The following is a 10,545-nucleotide window of genomic DNA, read 5'->3' on the forward strand; positions in this document are numbered from 1 at the left end:
TACATATTAGATATAAAAAATGTATTCCAGAATACTTTTGGTCTATTTAAATCAGTAGGGGTTTATGCTAACAGCAGCAGAACAGCTGAGTGAAAACAAGCTGCACGGCCCGCTTAGATGTTAGTCTAGCAGTGGAACGTTGTTGCTCATTAATGTGTTTTTAATTATGTTTGGACATCAGCAGAGAACAACATGGTGGAGGAATACATCAGGCTACAACAGCAAAGCCAAAACTAGTTAGCAGAGTGAATTAGTGATGGCGCTGCGTTTTCCTAATGAAACCTGACTCTCCCTTAGAGCTCAGGCTTCTGTGATCACTAGTTTAGATGATACAGGCTATGATTAAACCTGACTTGTTCACAAATAAAGGGTTCTGTTTTGTTTCAGCATCTCCTACTAGTGTAGGAAATGGGTCTAATTCTAGCAATGAAGCAGGCTTTGTTCTGCTTTAACCGACTTCTCTCAACTAGTGTTTTTTGTTTTTGCCCAATGGCTGCCAGTGGCTACATTTTCCCATTTGCATCAATCTCCTTTGAAGAGAGATGCAGATGAGCTTAATGAGTGAGCTAATTATGCTCGCTCGGCATGGGGAGCCTGCTGTATCTGCAACTTTGTGTGTGAATAAGAGTGTGTCTGCTTGGATATCACAGACTTTATGCTCGGGCACGCCTAGATGTTTGCTTTTGTGTGCTTATGTGCAAACGTCTTTTGGACAAGCAGTTAGAATAAAAGAGATGACCTAAAATATTTTCAACAAATAAAGGATTTATAAATAGGTTTGAACTTATTCTATCATCTGGAAGTGCAGTATCTGAAACCACAAGCCCTAAAATCAACATAATCAAGCTCCATCCATCCAGCTCAGTGGCCTAGTGATGGACTGTCCGCCCTGGGACTGAGAGATCAGGGTTCAAATCCAGGTCAAGTCACATCAAAGACTTTAGAAAATGGGACCCAGTGCGTCTCTGCTAGACATTCAGCTTTAGAGAGTTGGATTGGGAGGTTAAACCACCAAATAGTTACCGAGCACAGCCACAGCTGCAGCTCACCACTCCTTATGGGGATGGGTCACACAGGGGCGTCGGACTGGGGGGGGGGGAAGGGTACCGTTTACCCAGGGCCCACTGCAGGGAGGGGCCCTGAGACAGCTTTGAATAAAAATGTTTTATTGTTGTTGTTTTTTCCCCCAACTTACTTAATGTCTTAATAAATTTCCCTTTACCTGGATAAAGAGGTTAAGAAACAGAATTTCGCCTTAAAAATAATAACTGAATAATCTCTGAGGCATCTATCACCCCTTAAAAATGTGCAAAGTGGTTTAGTCCACACCAGCGGCCAGGGGCTGCCCGGCTGCATGTGCTAATGAGACATCGCAGATGCCGACAGCCAGAGCTGGAGGCAGGAGAGTCAGTCATGTCTTTTCCCAAGAAAGGGAAATCTGGCTTCCAGAAAAGAAAAGAAAAGAAAAGAAGGAGAAGGAGGAAAAGTTAATTGAACAGAAGCAAGTAGAAGGAAGGTGAGCAGCAGCAGCAGAACACAGTTTTAGCTGATATTAGCTAGCTCTCAGAAGCTGCATTCATGTTAGGTGTTCAGTGTTAAACACCTTTAGTTTCACCATCAAGATCAAATATAAATTAATTAGTGTTATCAGTGAAAACACTAATTTTAGGGATAAGCCGGATACTCATTTCAGACGAGTATCCGGTATGGATAACGCATTTTTGACGAATACGAGCATGAAACTAGTAAAACGAGTCATTATCTGTAATCGTGCTGAAGGAAAATCTTCATTGGGTAACTGACTGTCTTCACGCTCTGTGATTGGCCAGTCACATAGAGCGCCCGCCCCTCCCTACTTACAAAACTCTCTAGCCGACCGGGAGCTCAGTCCGGCCGGCTCATCCACGCACACACACAGACAGTAACGGATCGCGCTGTGATGGCTTCACTGTTGCTCACGTTTCTTCAGTTTTCCCTAGGTTTTCTTCAGCTCGCCTCTTTTTCGGTTGAATATTTAAAGTTACTTTTTTCGTAACTGACATGGTGCATTTGACAAGACAGAGCTGACGTGCTGTTGTCACTACCTCCGCTCCGGTGGGGTTTTTAATTTTTTTTTATCTCTCTCTCTCTCTCTCTCTCTCTCTCTCTCTCTCTCTCTCTCTCTCTCTCTCTCTCTCTCTCTCTCTCTCTCACTCACTCACTCACTCACTCACTCACTCACTCACTCACTCACACACACACACACATTAATCAACATTTCTTTGTTAAACTTTGTGTGGGAAAATGCCAAGAACGTTAAGAAAAAAATCAGTTTAATCAAATTAAAATTAAAAAAAAATATATATAAAGTTGTGTCTGGTTCTAGCATTTCATATTTCCTAGTTCCTACTGCATGGGTTCAGATGTAATAATCCATGCACTCAAATATTAATGTTCTGATTTTATTGAAACACTTTTTCTGTAATAGTTTCTTTACTATTGTGATCAAAAATATTTAATCTCACTTCTGAGGCTGCTCTGTAAATAGTTTTCAAATAAACAATACACATAGCAACTTCTGATCAATCCATATCAATTTCAGACTTAAAATAATACATTGATGTAAACCATGTCCACTTCCGGTTAAACCACGCCCACTTCCGGGTTATGCCACGCCCATTCCGAGTACAGATACAGATAGTGGTGTACTCGCTCATCCCTAATATATATATATATATATATATATATATATATATATATATATATATATATATTAAAATCAGAATTATTATCGCGGGCGGCCGCCAATTAATTCGCGGACCTCGCAGTAAAAACAGGTTCACTCTGTGTGGATATTTCAGCTCCTTCCCAGTCATGGACCAGGACAAACTTGGTATCGATGGATTCGTGGTAATCTCAGGAATGAGAAGCTGCCACTGTTTTTCGTATAGCATGACGGCACTGGTGTTAGAGGATTGTTATTGACTTGGTTAGATATTTTAAGCCTATTTTAAATTTCTTTATATTTGATCTTGAAAACGGACAATCTTATAATTTGGCTGATAATGCAGGGATTATAAAATTTAGAGTGCATTACATTCACAGAGAGAACCTGGTTTATTTCATGTCATATGTATTTAATATATCAATACATATAAGTATTAGCAAAGCTTAACATCATGAACCATGACAGACATGACTGAAGAGCAGATGAAGATATCATGCCAGGCACTGATGAGAAAATATTACAAGGATCTCACAGCTGAATTTGAGAATGAGATGCTACACCTGAGAACAATATATGATGCCACATTTCCACACATTCGGTCTCCTCTTGAGCTGCTTAATGCCATACAGGATGCAATTACAGAGCATTTTTGGAGAAGTTTGTATTGGACTGAGGATTTTTTGCACACTGCCTGTAACTGTTGCTGGGGGTGAACGGGCTTTTAGCAAACTGAAACTGGTGAAAAATTATTTGAGATCAACAATGTCCCAGGATAGACTGAACAGCCTAGTTCTTCTTTCTATTGAAAGCCAATTAGCCAAAGGATTGGACTTTAAAGATCTCATAAGTGATTTTGCTAACATGAAGACCCGTCAGTGGGCATTTACTGGAAAATAAATTCCAGGATTTTTGTTTGAACACATTGTTGGCAAATAAAAATAATTATATGTGAAGTCTTGGCATTTCACTTTTATTATGCTGGCATTTGTATTTGCTCAATATAGAGGTTAAACTAAGATCATATTTATTATCTTGTCTTATAGCATGACAAAAAATGTGTCAGAGAGATATTAAGTAATTGAGCATGGGGGCCCACCTAGAAGACTTGTACCTAGGGCCCAGAATTTGGTGCTACGCCCCTGGGGTCACATGCTGAGAAACAATTTCACACACACTGTGTGGTGTGAGGTTAACTTTAAGTTAAATGAATAGAAAGGGTTGACTGAAACTCTGTCAATGTTAAAAGAATGGTTCTTTTGTTTAAAAGTGGTTGTGTGACTATGAGCAATCAGTATTTTACCTGTGGTAGATCATGGTGATCTGATTTGTAGAATCATGAAAAATTTTTAACCAACAGTTCTCAAAGCAGGACCCGTCTAGAAACAATTAAAACTAGAAGTTTTAGTTTGAGATTAGATAAATAATAGAATTATTTGACATTTTTATATGTTTGCATCTGGAAACTATTCACATTAAAACAGTTTTTCCAAATAAAACCATGTTCGTTTTGCTCCTCAACCAGTTGCTCTGTGGCTGCTTTAAATTGGCATACTGGACAACTAACCCCGGCTTTCCACGGGAGCCGTCAGCAGCACTTTACTGCAGCAGCACGTCATAGCTGCTGATAGGAACCGCTGTGGTCAACAGAACCTTTTCCACAGGAGCCGTCAGCAGCACTTTACTGCAGCAGCACGTCATAGCTGCTGATAGGAACCGCTGTGGTCAACAGAACCTTTTCCACTGGAGCCGTCAGCAGCCATCAGCTGCGCGAGTTGGCCGCGTCTCAGGAGCAGCATGTCGCGGCCCTTACGCGCCGGTTCTATTTTCTATGCGCAACGCCTCTGAAACGGGTCAAGCCGACATTTTTGGGGAAGGAAAGACAGGAAATCGGATGCGGAAATGGAGAGAAGCTCCTGAGATTTTCAGAATAAAGAACATACTGCCTTCCGGTTGCTTTACTTTAAAAAAGGTTACTAAATGTGCAGCCCCGTGAAAAGTTATCACCTAGCTAGCGCTCTCCTTTGTTTTTCAGGTCCGTATTGGCGATTATAAAACGGACAGAACATAAAACACAAACATTTTGGAGCCATGTTGTAGTTTTCTCCTGCTTGTTGTTGTGTTTACTGACGAAGTCACTCGTGTGACTTCGTGCTCGGTCGATGACAGCTGCTCCCCTGCTGCTTCGCGTCTCGTGGGAAGGGCCAAGCAGCAGCTTACGCGAGCAAGACGTGCTGCTGCAGTAACGTGCTGCTGACGGCTCCCGTGGAAACCCGGGGTAAGTCTGTGATGGAATTTCAGTTCATTTAAAGAGCAAGTCACCCCCAAATCAACATTTTTTCCTGATGAACTATATAAATGTGTATAAATGTGCATAAATCATGCTGCAGACACCTGTAGTCAATAGTTTTGCACTTTAGTGCATTTTAGTTAAAATTTGAAATTTCTGCCTAAAACAGTCAGTGTTGTCCCGTTGTCAGGTAAAAACCCTACATTGCAGCTGAATTTAAATCTGCCATCGCTATTGGCTCTGTGTGTGTGTGTGTGTGTGTATTTGCTAGCGGCTCTGCCCTCTCGGTCTGCTTTAACAGCATTTGTTGCATTTTACACACATGAAGTGGGAGTGGAGTAATACTCTGGTAGGGGGTGACTTGCTCTTTAAACTGTAGAAATTCTAAATATGAGCGAGCAGCTGTTAGCTAGATTTTGAGTTACTGACTCTGACAAACTGTTAGAATCCAAATTCATCCATCCAGTGCAACGTTTTAAGGCTGATTACGTAGCAGTAAAGCAACAAATGACAAGGACGAGAACAAATCAAATAAATAAAAAACGCAGGCTGGACCATGGAATTTCACACTTTGGTCCATGAAGAACTCCTCGGCCCACGCATATGGCCGGATCATTTGACGGATGCAGCCCTTGAATTTAAACACAGCCTCTGCTTTTGGCAAAACTATTTGTTTGACAAATTAGCTGTTAGCTTGACTCTAGCTGGGTGACTTTGCGTAGTTGTTAGCGTAATGTGGTGTAGTGTTGTCAGCATGACTCTGAGTGGCATTGTAGCGTGACACTGGGTAGCTGTTATAGCTGCTAGTGTGACTCGTAGCTTCATTAGCATGATTCTGTGTAGCTGTTAGCATGACTCTGAGTAGCGCCTGTAGTGAGACACTGGGTAGTTGTTAGGATGACTCACAGCATAATTTGCAGGATTCTGTGTAGCTGTTAGCATGACTTCACCATTATTGCATCTCCAGGTTGGTTGTGCTGTGTCCTGCAGGTGAAACACTGACATCTCATAAGTTATCCACACAACCCCGACTTTACAAAGTGAGCTTCCCCTTCTACCTAGGGCTACTTCAGACCAGGGTAAATGTGTGTCACTCTTTCACCCAGTTTAATGTCAGTGACTGGTGTTGTCTCTCCTGGCACACAATGGACGGCACTCCAAGACAAAATGTCACTTGACAGCCCTGTCTCTTCCTTCTCTCCCCCATTCCCACCATTTGCTGCTGCCTGCTGAAAGCATCAACATATATATATATATATATATATATATATATATATATATATATATATATATAGATAGATAGATAGATATACACACACACACACACACTCAACAAAAATATGAACACAACACCTTTGTTTCTGCTCCGATTTTTCATGAGATGGACTTAAAGATCTAAAATTCATTTCATATTACCATTTCTCTCAAACATTGGTCACAAATCAGTCTAAATGTGTGATCGTGAGCACTTCTGCTTTGCTGAGATAATCCATCCCGGTGGCTGCCTGGTGGGGTCTAGGTCCCTGGGCTCTGCTGGGTCCCCGGCGGGGGTGGTCGCCCCTGGGTCCCGGGTCGCTGGGTCCCGGGCTCGGCCGGCTAGGGGGTGGGAGGCTGCGGGCGGGCCTGTGGGCTTGCCGCTGATGTCTCCCGGGACTCTGCCGGCTGCTGGTTGTGGCCCCCCGGGGCGATCCTCTGTGCCTCTCGAGGGGGGCGGGGGCCTTCCTGGTTGCAGTCTCCTTGGGGTTCCTGTGTTCTGGGGCAGCGCCTGGATCTCTGGGACTTGGAGCTCCCCCCGTCTCCTGCGCATCTTTGGGGGGCGGATCTGTGGTCCCTCACACTCTCTGTTGGACGCTCCTATAGAGAAACCTTAAATAAACAAGCGCGTGTACACATACAGGTGCTCACATGGTGCTCTCAAAAGTATGGGCTTGGGCACGTTAAACACAGGTCTTAAGACTATGGTGGGCACTTAATGCACTGTGATTTATTATCGTGATTTTTCAGTTAAGCAATGTTGATTATATATTTTTTTCATCAAGTTGACGCAGTGATAGCTAGATCTTGTTGTATTGTTGTTGTGTCCTTTTTTTTGTCCTTTTGTTTTTTTTTTTGTCTTTTTCTGCAGGTCTAGAAGCAGACTCTTGTTCATTGTTTATTTTTGTGGACGCCCCCCCCCCCCCCCCCCCCTCTCTCTCCCCACCTTTTCTTTTCCTTTCTCTTTCACCTCTGTCTCCGTGTCTGGTCGGAATTACAAAGCATTGAACAACAATAACAATAAAGTTTTAAGTATCAGGCGTGACATTAAAAGCAAACGCTTTGATGCTCCACCTGGGAATAAATCTGTAAGGCTTGTCACCAGCATTCAGACATCAATTCTGCTTGCTTCACAGCCAGACAGGACACGGTTAAAAAAAAAAAAAAAAAAAAAAAAAAAAAAGAGATAATCCATCCCACCTCAAAGGTGTGCTACATCAAGATGCTGATCCGACATCATGAGTAGTGCACAGGTGTTCCTTATATTGCCCACAATAAAAGGCCACCCTGGAATGTGCAGTTTTGTCTCACAGCAAAATGCCACAGATGCCACAAGCATCGAGGGAGCGTGTAACTGGCATGCTGACAGCAGGAATGCCAACCAGATCTGTTGCTCATGCATTGAATGTTCATTTCTCCACCATAAGCCGTCTCCAAAGGCATTTCAGAGAATATGGCAGTACATTCAACCGGCCTCACAACCGCAGACGACGTGTAACCGCACCAGCCCAGGACCTCCACATCCAGCAGGTTCACCTCCAAGATCGTCTGAGACCAGCCACTCAAACAGCTGCTGAAACAATTGCTTTGCATAACCAAACAGTTTCTGCACAAACTGTCAGAAACCGTCTCAGGGAAGCTCAACTGCATGCTCGTCATCCTCATCGGGGTCTTGACCTGACTCCAGCTCGTCACCGTAACAGACTTGAGTGTGAAAATGCTCACATTCGATGGCATCTGGCACGTTGGAGAGGTGTTCTCTTCACGGATGAATCTCGATTTACATTGTTCAGGGCAGATGGCAGACAGCGTGTGTGGCGTCGTGTGGGTGAGTGCTTTGCTGATGTCAATGTTGTGGATCGAGTGGCCCATGGTGGTGGTGGGGTTATGGTATGGGCAGGCATCTGTTATGGACGAAGAACACAGGTGGATTTTATTGATCGCATTTTGAATGCACAGAGATACCATGATGAGATCCTGAGGCCCATTGTTTTGCCATACATCCATGAACATCACCTCATGTTTCAGCAAGATAATGCACGGCCCCATGTGGCAAGGATCTGTACACAATTCTTGGAAGCTGAAAATGTCCCAGTTCTTGCATGGCCAGCATACTCACTGGACATGTCACCCGTTGAGCATGTTTGGGATGTGCTTGACCAGCGTATACGACAGCGTGTACCATTTCCCACTAATATCCAACAACTTCGCACAGCCATTAAAGAGGAGTGGACCAACATTCCACAGGCCACAATTGACAATCTGATAAACTCTATGCGAAGAAGATGTGTTGCACTGCATGAGGCAAATGGTGGTCACACCAGATACTGACCGGTTCTGAGTCCCCAGACCCCCAATAAAGCCAAAAACTGCACATTCCAGGGTGGCCTTTTATTGTGGGCAGTATAAGGTACACCTGTGCATTACTCATCATGTCAGATTAGCATCTTGATTTGGCACACCTGTGAGGTGGGAAGGATTATCTCAGCAAAGCACAGGTGTTCACTATCACACATTTAGACTGATTTGTGACCAATGTTTGAGAGAAATGGTAATATTGTGTATCTGGAATGAATTTTAGATCTTTAAGTCCATCTAATGAAAAATTGGAGCAGAAACAAAGGTGTTGCGTTTATATTTTTGTTGAGTGTATATATATATATATATATATATATATATATATATATATATATATATATATATATATATATATATATATATATATATATATATATACAACTGCTGCAACGGTTCCTTTCAGAATAAAAGCTGAACCATCAAGACCCAGGTTTGGATCTCGCTAGACGCCAACAAAATTGTCGTGACTCGAAAGTATCTCAAAGACTGGTCTAGTCGGCAACCGCTGCTTTTCCTACCAGCTTCGGTTTCAGAGAAGGTCAAGCTGCACCTCGACATTCCTGATCTAACGGGGACTTTCGCTAAGGGCATGTTGGCCGACAAATGGCGTCAAATGTGTTTATGAATCTCCTAATCAAAGCATAGTGCGAATACATCACCTTCAATTCCCATCAGAACTAATCGCTTATTCGGATTTGCTGGTTCTGAGCAACATTCCACATCATACCATTCTCCGTCTCATCCACCTTAGTTACACTATACATTTAGTGTTTAAGTTAGTCTAGTTTTATTTTGTGTAGTAATTTTTTAACTTTCAAAACCTGACTTTCTCTTCTGTTGTCTCTGAGTGAATACGAAGCTGTTATCTAATCCCTGCAATAAAAAGTTCCAATCTTCTGGGTAAAATAAACTTACAGATCCACAAGGTTGATTTCATATTTCCTATGGAATCCTACGTCTTATTAAATAACATGTAATTTAAATCATTACAATTTTTATTTCTATTATACATACATACTTTTTAATTGTTATTTTCACATGACTGTTATCAGACTCTCTTGTTCTGGTTCTCATGATAATTCCGTTTCCAGTAAGTTATCTTGTGCTTACTTCATCTGTATAATGTCTCTTTACTTTTGGTGAATTGTACAGAGTCCAAAATAAAGGCTACTTGGCCTTACAAGATACAAACAAGTATTAAGTTTTAGAAATATATGAAATGTCTTTAGCCTGCTAATTTAGCTCAAATACTAATAACTACCGGTACGTTAAAAATATTGAAAACTTGCTCAAAGCAAAATATATTTTCATTAAGGAAACAACTTATTAACTTACCAATTTAATACTTTTTTACTCACAGAAAGATAGTTTTCATGGAAAAGCGTTGCAAACGTCCACACAAACTCTGTGTGAGCTTCAGGTCGCTGGTGTTCCACAGAGTTAGCTCCGGTTGTAGCTAGGTAGCTATCTCCATTCGCTTAGCTCCCACCTCCGCGTTAGCTTTGGGTTAGCTTCAGGATAGCTTGTAGCTAGTTCGACCGGGTGTCGTCATTTGATTCCAACCTTACAGCCACAGCCTCAGCTCCACCTCTCTTCCCTTTTGTGGAAATGTCTGGGCTTGACGGAACCTGGGACACGGTCAAAATGGAGGTGGTGGCCACCTCCCATTTTTCCTCAAAAACGTGTTATTGGAGTCTATGGAAGCCCATTGTTCACACACACACACACACACACACATATATATATATATATATATATATATATATATATATATATATATATATATACATATATATATATATATGTATATATATATATATATATATATATATATATATATATATATATATATATATATATATATATATATATATATATATGGGAAAACCTCTCCTCACCTCCTCTCCCCTAGCATATGCTGCTACTTACAACATGATGA

This window comes from Nothobranchius furzeri, chromosome 2 (genome assembly GCF_043380555.1).
Source record: "Nothobranchius furzeri strain GRZ-AD chromosome 2, NfurGRZ-RIMD1, whole genome shotgun sequence".
NCBI lineage: Eukaryota > Metazoa > Chordata > Actinopteri > Cyprinodontiformes > Nothobranchiidae > Nothobranchius > Nothobranchius furzeri.